This window comes from Rosa rugosa, chromosome 7, assembly GCF_958449725.1.
Source record: "Rosa rugosa chromosome 7, drRosRugo1.1, whole genome shotgun sequence".
Lineage (NCBI taxonomy): Eukaryota > Viridiplantae > Streptophyta > Magnoliopsida > Rosales > Rosaceae > Rosa > Rosa rugosa.
The window spans coordinates 35554401-35572122 of NC_084826.1; the positions used below are offsets into that span (position 1 = coordinate 35554401).

The 17722-nt window shown below is 37.9% G+C and overlaps 1 long non-coding RNA gene across 2 annotated transcripts; it reads right to left on the reverse strand.

Moving 5' to 3' along the window:
• Positions 1–287: 287 nt before the first annotated feature.
• Positions 288–5548, reverse strand: LOC133722226 (uncharacterized). 2 transcript variants are annotated; one of them, XR_009852568.1, is made up of 8 exons: positions 5226–5548; positions 4269–4337; positions 4099–4183; positions 2765–2861; positions 2532–2605; positions 2378–2420; positions 1943–2055; positions 288–935 (listed from the first exon to the last, which is right to left on the reverse strand). It is a non-coding gene; the product is annotated as an uncharacterized LOC133722226 (long non-coding RNA). The 2 variants fall into 2 exon arrangements; XR_009852567.1 differs by lacking the exon at positions 288–935 and having other exon boundaries at positions 1523–2055.
• Between the last annotated feature and the right edge of the window lie 12174 nt (positions 5549–17722).

Genomic DNA, 17722 nt, shown 5'->3' on the forward strand with positions numbered 1-17722 from the left:
TTGTTTTACATCGTTTCTTACTTAAAAAGTGGATGTCCATTGCGTTGTTTTACATCATTTCTTACTTAATAACTAGATGTGCACTGAATAAAGAGACATCGATTTTTGTTTCCAATCTAATGTATCATCTCTTTAATGACATCGTTTTTGTAGTTTAATACTGATTTGAAATAAACGTATTACATCATGTCCTTGACATGAGCATGATGTCCACTAACTTTGTAATTGCTGCTACAATGCATCTATCTAATCCACATTTGACAACATGAAATCTCAAATAATTTGAATATGAGGCATTGCATTAATTTGTATCCAACATCAAAGATGTTAATAGTTCAAAAAATAGGCAAAAATACCCCAACCTACTTCAAGGCTAGCCTAAAACATACCACTGCAATAAGTGTACATGAAGTTTTGTTCACAGTTGCTGCAACAGTACAACTACTCCCAAATGGTTCACAAAAAATCTAGCTAGCCTTACTCAAAATCACTTTGCTAGTCAGCATCAATAGCAAAGTCTGCAAACAGTCAATCACCTCAATGCGCACCTCGTCAAGTTGGAATGTCCAATTCTAAAGAAAACAAAGCTCAACTGAAATGTCAAGTTGGAGAAAGTCTTGGGATGTCCAATTGTAAAGAAAACAAAGCTCAGCTGAAATCAATATTGAAGGATGAATCAAAATAATAACAAAAATTATGCCGAGATATAATTAAGAGATTTGAAAAGCCAATATGGTGTCTCTATGCAACACTTTAACATTCTGAACAGATGATAGGCAATGATATAAATTAACTCAATCAAACTGAAATCATGAATTTAGTGACAGAAAAAAGTATTGCCTAGAAGTTGAGTTGAGAAACTGGATTGGCACCCCCCTGTCCTAATGCCACATGATCCCCGCGCATATACATTTTTGCATCTTTAGGAGAGCAAGCTGCAAGAAATGATTGTAGAAAACATGATTAAGCAGTGCAAAGAAAACACGAGTACTCGATGGTCCTCCCACATCACAAATGATTTTTTCTGATTCACAAAACACCACCATCAAAGTATTTGAAAAAATCACAAACCCCCCAAAAAGTTTCCACAACAAGGATGTCCCTTTCATCATAACAAATTCATAGTTATAAGACCAACTGATATGCTATAGCTAGTGGTTCTACCGCCAAGACGAGATAAACCTGAGCGCTAGTTAGTCAAGAACTTTATAAACATTAGAAACTCAGCTTTGAGAGTGAGTGAGTAAATGGCATGCCACCTTCCACGTGTTCTTTCTCACAAAGACACAACACAACGTTTGGTACACAATGATAAACAATATGAAGTGAGAGAGAGAGAGGAAAGCTACAGAATCATTAATCTTCTTCTTCATCCTATGCATTGCCTATATACTTCATTCATATTCAGCATAAAGTATTCAGGATTCATCGGGGCACTGACTTGCTCCAGCTTGAAAAAAAAAAAAAAAACCAATTCAACCTACCATTAAGTAAAACCAAGATACATCAGACCAGACCCTTTCTTCAATTTTGTTATAGTCCCCCAATCTTTTCGAGTATACGAGTTCTTTCATATAGACCACCAAACCAGTGAAAGAAACCTCCATTTCTAATCGTTCCTCCTCTATTGGTGGACGATGTTCCTAGCTTTGCACGGTTATCCACCCATTTAAAAATACTTTAATCTAAGATTGTTACAAAAGCTGTTCAAATATCAACACATACGCAAACAATACATAATTAATCACAAATCATTGTAGAATCAAATGATCAATTGGAATACTCAAATTGCAGCCACACTACTAACATCAGAATTTAGAAACCAAAGTTCCCACGCTTCATGCTTTAATTATTACCCAATTCAGCCTTCACTCAATTGTTCATTTCAAGTTTAACCATTTATATGCAACTTACGTATAATTAAATACTCTCTTTCACTCACCAGAACAAAGATAACAGAAACATTTCCTAGATAGTTGCTAATTCAAAAAGTACAGTTCCAATTTCACATAACAAACGTTCACAACCCTTGCCTTTGAAATTCTCAGATGGTTCCTGCGCAAAAAAAAAAAAAAAAAAAATAAAAAAATAAAAAAAAATTACAAACCAAATCAAACTGATACATTTCATATAGTTGTTAATTTTTTTTTTTTTATCTAGCTTCCAACTCACATATACCCAAGTGAAAAAGAAAATTCTATGAACTACTGATATTTCATGACTACCTTTTATCAATAGATCGAAAATTGGAAAAAGCTCTGATACTCAAGATCAAATAAAATCCAACCCTCTCACCTCATCTTAGAGCAGATAATCAACAGAAAAAAACAAAGACAATAAATCCCAATAAAAAAAATTCCAGGTTTACGAACTATACCTCAAAAGAATAAACTCAACAACACCAAGCTTCCTTCTGTTTTCTGCAAACCCCAATCCGATTTCAAAGAGATTGAGAAGAAAGAATCACAAAAACATTAACTTAGAACAAAAACAAAGGCAAAAAACTGAAAACCCATTCCTAGATCACACACCTTCTTACTGCACACTAATTCCAGATTTTCAAAGACAACCGAAGAAGTTCCGAGTCTTGTCCCAACTGCAATGCCTGGAGATACAAAGACAAAGAACTAAGACGATAGCCTGAAGCTTCTTTGACATCAAAGCACCTTGACATTGAAAATTTGAAACGCACAACTTCTCCCGAAAAGACACTAAGTTCTTCTCTGCCAGGATTTGACAATAAAACCATAAATTATTCTCCAACCTTAAATTATGCTACTGCCAAGGGTGTCCAAAACTTCCACAGCCTTCCCAAGTCCCACAGTACCAGCCCTGCCCAAACGGGAGCTCACTTCTGATACCTGTAATCAAGCATAATAAAACAATCAAATAACTATAAGAGTAAAAACAAAATAAAGAAACAAAAACATGTTATTATATGTATTTAGAAACAAAGCAGTACCATTTACTTCACTACTGATTCAATATCTACTTCAAACACCGACCAACAAATTTTATACTTATACAAGAACCCCAAGTACACAAACTAATGTTACCATATGTATTACAGGAGAAAATTAAAACACTAACCAATAACTTGAGGACTTACATATCATGATGAGATTGAATGTGAATTGGTGTCGGCATTCTAATAAGAGCCTAACTTGAGGACTTACATATCATGATTAGATAAAATGTGAATTGGTGATACTCACAACTAGATAGATGCATCTTAGTCCCCTCTTATATGGTTTTCTCAACTTAAGTTCTCAGTAGGTTGTCTCATATGTACAGACAGAATTCCTTTCTTGGCAGCCAATTATTACCTATTGCTATTAACCGGTTGCTCTCTTTAGGGTGTAGAATTCACTTAGAACTTAGATTTTATGTTGAACTCAGGTTGTGCGCGATTAAAAACCAGATGAGGCCCTCTAGTCTAACCTTTCACAATATAAAGCGTACTAGAAGTGCTATGCTCATTCTAATGACTCCACTATTAAGAGTACCAGTTCCATCAACTCATTATCAGCGGCTTTGTGGTTCCAAATGCTATAGAAAGAAAGATGTGCATTCATACTGTCATAAAAATAGCCATTACAAAACAACATAGGCAAGAAGAAGTAGAATTACCTTTGCAATAGCCTGCTGAGACTTGGTAGCTCTACTTTTTTGTGATAAGGCTCTAGACAACTGAAGATGATATCAATTATGGTCTAAAGATTAGTTTTGGGATGATATCAATTATGGTCTAAAGATTAGTTTTGGATGGGGTCTGTGACGATCAAACTCGGAGAAATTTTTATTTTTTTTTAACTAAACAACAAAAAAGCTTAATGAAATTCAAAACTAAACCTCTTCTTTTCGTTTCCAGTATAACCTATCCCTCTGAGTGTCAAAAAACTTGGCTCTCTTAGCTTCTTGAATATATGCAACCTTCAAATTCATATGCAACCTCCAATATCACATCAAATGAAGCCCATAGCCTAAAAGCCTAAAAATATTAATCATTTGATAATGAAGAGCAAACCAATTATAAAGAAATTGACCATATTATACATTTAGCTGTAACTGCTCAACATTCATTGAAATTTTACTGACCTTCAATTTTGCTTTCTGCTTTAATCCTCAGCTAATAGCTGCAATGCCTCGCACCACATCGAAGCACCAGTTGTTTCTAAGGTGTCTGAAGATTTGGATATGCATACTCAATTTATCATTATCCTTGTACTCTGTGACCACAGTTACAGCTGCACTAAACATGATCTTACCTCAAGAGATTCGGTGTTATAAAAGAAATGCCTAGTACATGCGCAGAATGCTCCACCAAGAAGGGAAACCTGCACCAACCCAATTCAATCACTAAAACTTTAATTAAGAAGACACAGACATTGAAATAGTACTAAAACTAGAAAGCAAGGTCAACATAAAGTTCCTCCACCAACCCATCTTTTCTAAGGGCTATTTTCAAAACTAGGAAACCCAGCTTTGCAACTTATGGCTAAATCAAAATCCACCATCTAATCGCAATTCAAAAGGACCATTGAATGATACCATTTCAAAGCACAGCTGAATACGATCAAAGATTTGATGGGGGACCTAACAATGATGTCCACTATGTTGTTCCAACAAGTGATTTCCCAGCATTGAAACTGCTTTTACTTTTGGCTGGAGCAGGATGATGCAAGTTGTTAAAATTATTTTATTTACAGTTTCTCAACAAAATAGAAAAGGCCAAATGACAAGCACTCCCAATCATGGATTCTCCTATACATGTGAGCTAAATCTAATACTCACGATCGAACTCCGTCGACTATATTAAACTCTTAATGGCTACATTACCAACAGTTCATGCTCTCCACAACTCAATTATCAAAACTTAATCAAGTTTGCTTGACAATCAAAACAGTTCATACATTACCAACAATCATACTGTTCACAAATTCTAAATGAAATCCAACCCAGCAACTAAACACAATCACCTGTACTATAAACACAATCACCTGAAAATCAACCCAGCAACTAAATTTATAATGATATACTTTAATGACCAGATAAAAGTTTTTCGACTTTTTCATTGGCAGAAGCAGAGAGGAATTAACTTCATACAGATCGGAGGTTTCCCATTCACAAGTGAAAGGATAGCAGTTGAAATACCCCACAACGATTCCCCAGAAAAGCATAGACACTTAAACCCAGAGTTATAATGGAATCAATTGGAATCATACCTTCAAATGGCCTGCTGCGAATCGAACTCCAATACCTTCAAATTGACTGCTGCGAATCAAAACGGTGCGTTCGAACTACAATTACTGATAATCAATTGCGCAGCGCCTGAGATTTCTTTGACAGAACGGTGCCGGTCACCCCTGGGATGTTGTCTTGGTTCATAGAAACAATCGATTTCCCCAATTCGAGAGAGAGATTGAGAGAAGGATTCTTTACCTTCTTTCAGTCTTCCGAGATCTGAGAGAGAGAGAGAGAGAGAGAGAGCTTGGTTGTGGAGGTGATGGCGCCGGCAAGGGGGCGGAGGCGGTGAATGAGAGAGAGAGAGAGATAATAGCGGGAGTGAGTGGAGGAGAGGGAATCAGTGGTGGCCGTGGAAAGAGAGTGAGAGAGGAAGGAGGAGAGGGCTAGGGTTCGGGGAATAGCAAGAGAGAAAATGGGTCGCCAGTTTTCAATTGTGTGAAAGTTAAGTGTGTTGAAAAAATATTAAGTGTGGAGAATGAAAATTTTGTTCTCCGCGTTCCTTAAAAGTTTGAACTTAGTGTTTCCGCGTTTTTTTAAATTTTAGAATCAAAATATAGACATCGGTCAACAGTAAAAAACGATGTCAGTTACATGCATACAAATCGGTTTTTCAGGAATCGATGTTAATGACATTGTTTTACATCGCGTGTATTTCTCACCGATGTAAATGGCGTGATGTCTATGAGCATAATTCTAGTAGTGCCCGTACATTAAGTTCATCATCATAATGACTTTACAATATTTATTTACTTCATTATAATTTCTTAATGTTGTTCATTAAGTTTATTGCCGTAGTGATTATGTAGTATTTATGGGGTATGTAATTGTCACGCCCCGATTTTTGAACAAACAAAATTCAATATATATAATCCCATAATTATACATGCGTGAATAATCAGTCATCAATATCAAATACCTGGAAATATTTTTCCTTTTTAAACCAAGTACACTGATGCCCTGATACAAACTACAATACATACTCGCTCACAGAGTTATATATTACACACCTTACAAAAGCAAATGCGATAACTCAAATACTGCTACACTAAACAGCTCGATCACCACCCTGGTTCTCCTGACCTGCAGGATTATCCGCTACACCGTTTGAATAGTGTACTGGGATTGCAACAACACAAAACCCGGTAAGCTTTTGAAAGCCCGTATGAGTAAATTTAAAGATTGCACAATTTAAGTTAATAAATATAAACACACAAGGTAACTCCAAAATATCCTCAAATATAAAGGAATGAATACTCTCAAGACTCTCTTTTAAAACTCATACTTATGAGTCACAAGTAACCTCAACGTACCCTCATAAGACCACTCACATTTGGCAGACAGACTAGAGCTCTAACTGATCGTTTCCACCTACCCGGCGCGAGAGCGTGGTTCACGATTATAATGCTATTAGTAACCACCAATCCGGTACAAGAGCGTGGTTCACTGATAGTATGCCATGGTCACACTCGTGACCTATTGATCTCCACAGATCAAACAATTTATTGTTTCTCAAACAATAAAACTCAACACCTTTCTCAATATATTGTTCTCGAAAAGTAAACATCTAAACAATAATAGCAACACAATCATGCATATTGTTTCCTCAACACAATCCATCAACAAATATATATATATCATCACATAAATAATATATATACATAGACATTCACACAGAAATGCCTATTATTACCAAATCAATATAAATTACTAAATTGGGTTCGTAAATGAACCATGTGCGATTTACTCACCTCTAGTCCAGCTGCGTCTTCTATCAATCAAAATCACTTTAAACCAAACGCTCTTCAAATCCAATCGTTAAGTACCTAAACAAGTACCGTCTTTACTTAGCAAACACAACGCGAAATAAACTTAAACGACGATCCAACGGTCAGATTTTCGCCCGTGACCTCACAAAGTCCTCGGGACAGTCATACGATCAAAATATTAAAAATTGAAGCAAAACCGATGGTCTGATCTCCGTAGATCGTAAACCGAAAATAAAACGTAAAAACTGTAAATAGTAACGTCAAAACGTAAATCCACTATTTACCAACTTTGTCTAAAATGACCTTGTAATATATCAAAACGCTCGTATGGATGCATAGATCATCGTCCAGATAATAAAAACTCAAAATATGGTCCGACACGCCGCCACACGCGGAGGTTAGACGGCGGTAAACGCTGGCCAACCACCTCAGATGCAAAAGTTGTCAACTACAAACTTCTTCAAAATAAAGAATTGAACAACTTTAATACCTGACTTTTTCCGAGACAAGGTCTAGAGCGTCTTAGATCGAGTTTTGAAGTTGGATTAATCTCTGCCACACGATCATTTTCCAGATCAAATCAGGGACGTCAAAAACTTCATCTCTCGATCTTTCACTCTACACGCAAAATCGTCGTGCAAGGAGGAAATGAGGATGATCAAGAGGAGGACAACCCGAGGGTTCTGAGGAGAGAGAACGGAGAGAATGGGGGAGGAAAATATAAAAAAGGAAAATTTTGGGATTTAATGAAAAATCTTGGATTTTCTTATATTTATAGAAATTTCCCAACTTTCTATCGTCAATAACTTTTTCATACGAACTCTGATTTTCACGTTCCATATATGTACGAACTCGTATCGATGAGCTCTACAACTTTTATGAAGAAAGTTTTCCAAAATTCTGTACGTACAAAAAGTCAAACTTTCACGACCCACTAAATAACGTTCGTTTCAAAATTAAATTCATTCGAAACCAAATTTCTCAAATCACGATATACGAATTATCCCAATTATCATAATTCAAAGAAAAGGACAATTATTGAATTACATAATTTAATTATATGAAAATTCGGGTCTTCACAGTAATAATGCGTACGTTAATGCCAGAAACATTTAAAGAGAAAAAAAAAAAGGTATAATTTGTGTATTAAGTTATTTCTGTTATATGACTTCATTGATTTACGTTATGATTTAATAAGTATATTGAATTTATTTATGTTGATAGTTAATGGTGAATATTAAATGACACTGAGTTAGAAGCTCAAATCAAGCCCAAACAACAAACCCGAGCTAGAAGCTTAGGTCCAAGCTGCAAGGCTAGCATAGAAGCTTGCCACGTGTTGTCATGGCAATGGTTATGAATCTTCTCCAACTAGGCTCATCCAGTTGGATGCGATGTCTAGGTAAGGTTTAGATGAGGCTGTGTACTTAAGTGAGCTTCACTCCACCTAAACCTCATCCTTCCTTACCTGGTAGTATTCAATTGGAGTTACCAAAAGAGTCGACTAATAACATTTCATTCCTTGGCAGACTAGTCTGAGCCCAGCAGGCCCACTCTCCCCTCCGCTGGACCCAGCAGCTAAGCAAGCCTCACACACCCTTTTGATTCGCGCATGAAAGCCCTGGTCACAAGCCTGCAGACCAAGCCCATTAGGCTTCTTTATCAAGCCCACTCCTTTAGTAAAGTAGAATCAAATAAAAGGAAAAATGATTTGATTATACTGGGGTTCGAACTCGGTCAATATGTATGTCAACAAGGCACTCTAACAACTTTGACATTATGGCTGTTGTAAATAGATTCACCATATTTAATATGTGTAATTAATTGCTATAAGCACTTATTCACATAATTGTGAGATAGTTACTATGTTAAATTAGTAGCATGCAATTAATATCAACAATTGATTCATGATTCCTATTTATGCAATTTTTGAGGTATTATTTAAATCATTTTATTACTTATCTAAATTTTCACACCAGGATATATGTGTAGAAAATGCAGGCACCTAATGAACTAGAAGTCCATAACTGAACCAGTAGTTCATACATAAATCAAACTTGTAATTTTGATAATGACGTTTAAGAAACTTGAAGTTTCCTTCATAAATTCACCGCACATGATAAAACCAGTAGATTTTACATGTCTAATCCGATTTTTTCATACCATGTTATAGAACCTGAAGTTCTTATTAGTTGCTGATGGACGATATTACCAAAGCACTAAGATTATTTGTTCATTTTGAAAATACCAAACAGAACAATATTGCAATATGATCAATAGAACTGCTTGACAAGGAAATGGCTTAATCAAGAAGTACACAAGAATTGCTAACGCAGTGTAAACCTCGCCATTGAGGAAACTTAACTGCGTGGCTTTTGACGTAGCAAACACGAAAAATCAATCCAATATGAAACAATCGAGTTTACAGTATACAAGTAGTGTTGTTCGATCATAACAATCACTTTCAAATAGCCAACTGCTAACTTGTTTTACAACTGTTCTAACTTCTAACTCAAACAACACAACTTGTAAACAATTCAATCTTCAATCCTCCTTGCAATCAATCATCTCACTGATCTTGAAAATGAGTTATGAAAATGACAGAGTATGCAAGGGAATACATGAAACAAGCAACGAGAGTTTCAGTAAAAGATTTGAGTAATCATGTGTAGCACAAAGAAGAACAATTTTGATACTCGAAAAACTCTGCTAAGAAATCAGTTTTCAAAACCTTTCATAGGGGAGCAAGACTCCCCCTCAAACAAATCTCTTTTTCATCTCAATTAAGATAAACACAAGGAAAGCTTTTAAAACTGATTTGATAAACAATCAAATTCAATACTTCCTAACTTTTAGCAAAACCAATCGTTTATTTTGATATGCATCATAAAACCATTTAATGTAAATATCAAAAATAAATCATTTAGTCAATATGCATAACAAAGATAATGATGGAATGAATACAGGACCAGTGAGAGTGATTTTGCCTGATTTTCCTCTTCAAATCTTGCATGCTTCTTTGACTTCTTGAGTCACCGGGAAACTTGGATGCAATTTGTGCTTTCCTAGTAGGAAAGTTATGTGTTGAGTGGCAATAGGCGAGTATACTTACACTCTTCCCCTTTGGGCATTCCCATTCAACACATAACTTTGTCATCTGGAAGTCCTGCAAAATAGGTATCACAAACGAACACAACCTAGAAACAGACATAACCAAAAGGAAGACTAAATGTGTTGCTTGTAACAAGGAATCAGTTTCCATCCTTTTCCAGATCCAAGCAACCAAAATAAATACCTAATAATCAAAATAAGCATCCAAATAATCTGTGCTTATGCACTTACAACCAAAAACCAATAATAAAAAAATTGTCCAGCAAAAGTTAACATGCAGAGAAGAAAAGAAAGAAAAAAAGATGAAAAGTTTTACTTCTCCCCCTTTGAATGGGGAGGCACATCGAATTCCTCCATCAGTTTGGTCACGGTGTCCTGAAACTCTTTGCTATCCATGGAAGCAGTGCTGTCCTCCTGTGCTTCTTCCTCCTTAACATCGGTGGACGGACTAGGAGCGCCAAACCCTGGATGGTAGCACTGCATGTTCTGGACCTCCCTGGTGAGGTTGGTCAGAGTGTGGTAAGTGCGGACCAGGAAGGAGTGCATATCATCCATGTCGTTAGTGAGGCAAGCGATCCGCTAGTCAGCCACCAGGATGGAATCACGAAGACTGTCTAGAGAAATCGGAGGACGAGAGGCATCAGGAGTCTCGCCAGTTTGGGTCGGAGGAGACGGACGAAGAGGACTCCGACTCCATTCGCGATGCATGCCAGGATGAAGAACGCTGGCTCTGGTAGCGGCCTGACGGCCCTCCTCAGGAGGAGGAAGACGCCGGTGTCCACTAATGCGAGAGGTGATCTTAGTGTTGCGTCTTCAATACAGAACAAAGTAGCACAGCCATAAATAACTGTCCAAGGATACTTCGTCAAGTACCTAATCACATACGGTCTCAACATAGTAACGATTCACAAACGATTGAAGTTCGAAACCCCTGTTTTGAACTAAAATCCCCAAAGTGACGCCAATCGAGGCGAAACCACATCCGAGACCACCCAATGTCTCCGGAAAACTTCCACGATCGATATGACCAAACCACAAGTCGATCGGACGCTCGAATCCTCACGGATCGAATAAATCGAACGGTCCGAAACCATAAAAATCATAACAAATTCATACGAACTTCAAAATTTGCGTATTATATATCGAAACGCTAGTATCGATGAGTAGAAGATATATATATATAATACCAGAAACAGTCCCTTACATGGCCAGAACGCCGCTACAGGCGGTGACGCACCGCCTCCGGCCAAAACTCAATATTGAACAAAACTCCCAGCTCTCCTTGTGTAACGGGGATTCCTAATCATGTTAGGTTTCCTTGTCCTGGCAGGAATGTGTTTCCTTGTCCAACCCGGATTCTGTCATTTGTCATTTCTGTCATTTCCACGAGGTTGACTCCCAGTTGACTCAGGATTCCTACATCAACTAGGACTCCTTTTCCTTGTAGGATTGAGAAAACATCATTTCTCCATTTCTTTCTCATTTCTGCGTCATTTCTTCCTTGCTTGCCTTTTTTTACCTTAAAAGTACCTAAAAACATAAACTAAGTTAAAAATGATAATAACGTTTAAAACATAGCAAATATTGCACTCATCAGAAAACATGCACTTTGGTTAAGTGAAGACTGTTAGAGTTGGAGGCAGAATTGGAGGGTAATTTACAAGTTGAACAAGAACATGGTGATATAGATTTCGAGGATGAAATGCATGAAAATAATGCAATTTTGGTTTTGCGAGATCCAAAAACTAATTAAGAAGCGTAAACGTTGCAGTATGGGTAAGGGAAGAATGTTTCAAGGTCTAAGAAGCAATCCAAAAAGAGTGATCCATCAATGCTAAAACAACACAATACTTCAGTACCAAAAGAACATGCTTCATCAATACCAACTGATCAGAACATTACATCCAACCAAAGAAAAGGAAAACTTCATCCAAAAGAAAAGGTTAGTACAAGATTTGTATATTTGTTTATTATATTTCTTAAACGGTTCAATCTAATTAATCTCCATGTATAGATATTGAAGAATCCAACTTCAAAAAACATGAGATCAGCAGCCCTTCAAATTGACATCAACATGAAATGTGATTTTTATAAGGGCTAAATACTGTTTAGTACCCTGTGGTATGGGCCAAACATTGATTCAGTCCCTCGACTTTCAATTTCATCAAAAACACCCCCACAATATCATCTTCTCATCCAATAGGTCCCTCCGACACAATTCCATCAATTTCAGATGTTAAGTGCTGACATGACATTTCCAACTCATCAAATGTGGGGCCCACATGGAAGTGAAATTTCCAAACTGACCCTGGCCAACCAAATATGGAAAAATCCAAAATAAATTCCAAACTTTGAGGTTGGGGAGACTAGAACCCACACCAACACATATGGAAATGAATGCCCCAACCACCAGACCACTTGCATGGTATTGCAATATTACAAACAAAAATAACATATATATAATAGTTTAAAAACACTTTGTCATCCTCCTTCTCCACCTACTTTAAAATCACTCTGCTCTCCGAAAATTACCCTGGTAAATGCATCCATCCTCACATTGTCACATGCATTGAACAAAGAAAGAGCCTGTGAGTCCTCAAAATGCTTAGCTGAAAATTCTTCGGAGAAGCGAACCATACGGGGCCTTAGGTCGTTGGGAAGTGGAGATTGAAAGTGGGTGTCGAAGTACTCTGCTAGCCATACTTATATATAATGAAAAGGAAGAGCAACTAAACAATTACATGGATCACTGGAAACAGAGATCTCGTTCAAACCCTGATAAATGCTAGCCAACACCGGTATTGCTAGGCAAAATTTTAGACCCTGTGACATTTTGCTCGCAACTTTGAATACTCCCGGACGAATCAAACCGGTGTAGTCTCTGGGTAAAACAAACAGGCACAACCAACAAGCTAGAAATGCAGCCAAATAGGTAGGCTCTATATCGTTACCCTCCATGCCTAAGTCATCAAATACTGCAAGGTCTGCAGAAGTTCGTTGTCGGATCTCATGGATCGTGCCAAATGGGTTAAACGCATTTGGAAGTGGGTCTCTTTTGTTCCTGCTGCTTTTGTTCGGAGGCCTCTTATAGCACAAAGCTCCTCTATACCAGTATCGTATCCATGAAGTTATCTTCACTTTCTGCCCTTGACTTTCCTTGCAGAGTTTATGGTAGGCAAGAAACAAATAGTTGCTCTGTTGACTCCCTTTACTTGTTACAGAAAGCTTTTCAGCAGCTAGAACCACCTCATCATAAAATCGTCCGGCAATGGGCAAACCTTTAAGTTGGTCCAAATCCCAGAGGGAGATGGACATTTCCCAGCTAGAAGTGTGGAGGGTATTCGTCGTAGGACACCAATACTCATAGAAAGCCCGTACGACAGGTGTAACGCGATCATAGCTGAATAATCAGGCGATAGAGACCGGCCTCCCGAACAAGCTTGCCATTCCTGCTTAAGATATCTTCTACCCATTACCAGTAGAACTCTGTGTAAGATAACCCCTCATTTGCTTGAAATGCACTGCTCCATTGCACTGAACCATAGCATATACGATCGCTGAGAAGCGTGAATGAGACCTGAGGATTGTTCTAATCATGATGCGAAGACTTTAACAACAACACGTTTGAGCTTTGTTTGTCGTGGCCAGACCTCTGTTGTCGAAACATAGCTAGTTGGCGAGGTGCCACATGAGTCCACTGGAGGATGTGAGCTGAAGGGTCATCAGGAGGGACATTGATTGCTTGAGGCCCAGTCAACGATGGATACACTTGCATAGTAGTGCCATCACTTTGAGTGCCATCACTTGCATAAATAAAATAGGTTGCCCTTGCTTGAAGTGCCATAACACTGATTTTGGTGGTATAGGGCTGATTGAGGACCATATATTTTTTAACGTTTTTGATGTTAGTTATAAGCATTGGAAGTGGCATGGAGAACCATCTACTTCTGCCTTGCATGCTCTTAGAGGGGATTCTGAAACAGTCGAAATGAATCCTGATTTAGGCATACAAGAGGATGATGTAGGGTTAGAGGGTAGTGAGGATGAGGAGATTTCGGAAGACTCGAATGAGTTTATGCAGTTTGTAGAAGATGGAGATAAGCCTCTATATCATGGTTGTACCAAAACAACCAAGTTGAATGGTTTGATACAAACATTCAATCTGAAAGCAAAGCACGACATGACTGATGCGTGCTATTCAGATATGTTAATTATGATTGGCCTCTTGCTTCCCGAAGGAAATAACTTACCAGGGTCTACTTATGAGGCTAAAAGAACACTTTCCGCATTGGGGATGGGGTATGAAAAGATTCATGCTTGTCCAAATGACTGCATCTTGTACTGATTTCAGCATGCTGATGCGACCAGTTGTCCAACTTGTGGTGAATCAAGGTGGAAACTTGGAAAGGACAAATCTGAGAAAGAAGGGGTTCCGGGGAAGGTATTGTGGTACTTCCCTCCGATCCCAAGGTTCAAACGGATGTTCCAATCGACAGTGTTAGCTAAGGAGCTAACTTGGCATGCCAATGATCGAAAGAAAGATGGAATGATGAGGCATCCAGCCGATTCCTCAACTTGGAAAATGATTGACACAAAATGGCCAGACTTTGGTCTAGAAAATAAGAACCTTAGATTAGCGCTTTCATCAGACGGGTTTAATCTACATAGTTATCTAAGTAGCAAATACTCATGTTGGCCTGTTATACTTATCACCTATAACCTTCCTCCATGGTTATGCATGAAGAGGAAGTACATGATGTTGACTATGTTAATTTCTGGACCCAAACAGCCCTGAAATCACATCGATGTCTATCTACAGCCATTAGTGGATGATCTGAAAGTGTTGTGGGATGGGGTTGAGAGAGTATATGATGCTGTAAGAGAAGAGTATTTTAAACTGAAGGCGATACTATTATGGATACTATTATGGGAATTTATCGGGAAGCATTGTGAAAGGATACAATGCTTGTCCAATATGTGTTGATCAGACAAGACCCTATAGGTTGAAGCACTCTAAAAAAATGGCATTCATGAGGCATCGACGATGGCTGCCACAACATCATCCTTATAGAAAGCAAGCTGCTACTTTCGACAACACCATAGAGGAGGGTGAAGCTCCTACACCATTAACTGGAGAGGAGGTGTTGACCAGAGTTCAAGGTCTAAATTGACCATTTGGCAAGAAAAACCCTCCTCCCCCTTATAAGGGTCTTGAAGATGAAAACAGACCTTGCTGGAAAAAAAAGTCTGTTTTCTTCGAACTTGATTACTGGGAACATCTTCCAGTAAGACATAATCTTGATGTGATGCACATTGAGAAGAATTGTTGTGATGATATTCTTGGTACGCTGTTGAACATTTCTGGGAAGACTAAGGATGGGGCTGCTGCTCGTTTAGACATGGTCGAAATGGGTAGTTGGAACTTGTTCCTAGATGAGAGAAAGATTGTTTGCAGTTCCTTTTTCGATATGACCGTTCCAGTTCGGTTTTCATCCAATGTACGAAATCTGGTGTCAATAAAGGATTTACGACTTGCTGGTCTTAAATCACATGATTGCCACACTATAATGCAACTTCTTCTCCCTGTTGCATTACGTTCCGTTTTGGAGAAACCAGTTAGGTACGCAATTATTCGGTTCTGCCTATTCTTCAAAGCAATATGCAGTAAAACGATCAATATTTCGAAATTGCAACAAATGCAAGCAGACCTGGTCGATACAGTTTGCCAACTTGAGAAGTTCTTTCCACCATCATTTTTTGACAAAATGATTCACCTAACTGTTCATCTTGTTAGGGAAGTCGAGTTATGTGGTCCGGTATTTTTTAGATGGATGTACCCTTTTGAGAGGTACATGAAAGTGTTCAAAGGATATGTGAGAAATCGACAATTTCCTGAAGGGTGCATTGCAGAGTGTTACATTGTAGAAGAGGCAGTTGAGTTTTGCTCGGAACGTATGCTTCCTAGAGAGGCTGCCACTGTTGGGATCCCTTCGAGAACCAAACTTGGGCTCTTAAATGGCTGCAAGCCTTTATCAGGCGCCACCATCATTACTGTCGACAGAAAGCAGCTTGACATGGCCCACCTATGTGTATGCACGAACACTGAAGATGCAATCCCATATTTCAAGTAAGTAATAATTGTACTTATGTTTTGTTTTCAATCATTTGTACTATATCACCTTACGCGTGTTCAGTTATGTTGCTCATTTGCTTAGTTTTTCTGCCATTGCAGAGAGCATATGGAATTCCTAAAGTTGAGTTTTCCAAGGTTCAAAAAAAAAAAAAAGTGGTTGAAGGACAAACAGAACCTTACCTTTGCTGGTTGGTTCAAGGAGAGGGTACATAACTTATCTTCGACCTCATTGCAGTAGTATAGTGTCTATTCAATTTTGAGTTTCGAGTTCAATAAACTTGTGTGGTTCCATACTTTTGACATATCAATTTATTTGTAGGTTGCAAATGAAATGAGATTTGCCGATAATGATGTTCCTGAAACCATTAGGTGGCTGGCTAGTGGACCAAAAAAGGAGGTCCCACTAGTACAAAATTGAAAATAGATAACGGTTCCGCACCGTTGTCTGCAAAAATATTTTTTCGTTGTCTAGGTGAGTGTTGTCTTTTTAAGTTTCACTCCACAACGGTACCTGACCGATGTCTAACATAATAAAGCACAACAGCTTTTAGTTAGAAATCGTTGTAACTATACATAGCACATACTGTTAGCACTAAATATACCGTTGTGTATGTAATTATTCAATAACGGTTTTTACTTAGAAATCGATGTGGTAATACAATTTACACATTACTTTTGGCCTTCAACAACTTTAAAACACAACGGTTCTTAACCCAAAATATGTTGGCTTGAAGGATTCCTATACATTGGGTTTTAGTTAAAAAAATTTTTTCCAACTACATTACACAACAGTTTCTCGTCAAAAACGTTGGTTTTGAAGAACTGTTGCATCGGTTTCTAAATTGACAACGTTGTAGGTAACAATGAAGATGGTAAATTACACTACACCAATTTTTCAATCAGACGACAGTTTTTCACTGTCGTCTGATTATATATTTTGCTGTTGTCTATCTCAATGCCGTCTGATACATGGATCAGACAATACCAAAAAACTATCGTCTGATAAAGTTTACTACAACAGCGACTACTACCCAGTCTGTTGTCTGAACGCCAAGAAAAACAACAGCGGCTTATATACTTACTGTTGTCTGAATGCTGTGCCAGACAACAAGGGCTTATATGCTTGCTGTTGTCTGAAGGCTTAGTCAGACAACAGCGGCTTATATACTTACTATTGTCTGAAGGCTGTGCCAGACAACAGGGGTTTATATGCTTGCTGTTGTCTGAAGGCTTGGTCAGACAATATGTACTTGCAAATCTCATTGTCTATCCATTATTGATACTATAGATTTCTTCAAAAAACTGTTGTTTGTTGTTTTGCTGGACAATGACTTTCTCGTTCTTTTAGTCTTTATAGTATTGTAATTAGATGGCTCATACAACAGTTTTTGTTAGGCATTTTGTGATGATCAATTATTGCACAATAGTTTTTAGCTAGATTGAATGGTCTGATATACGTTCAAAA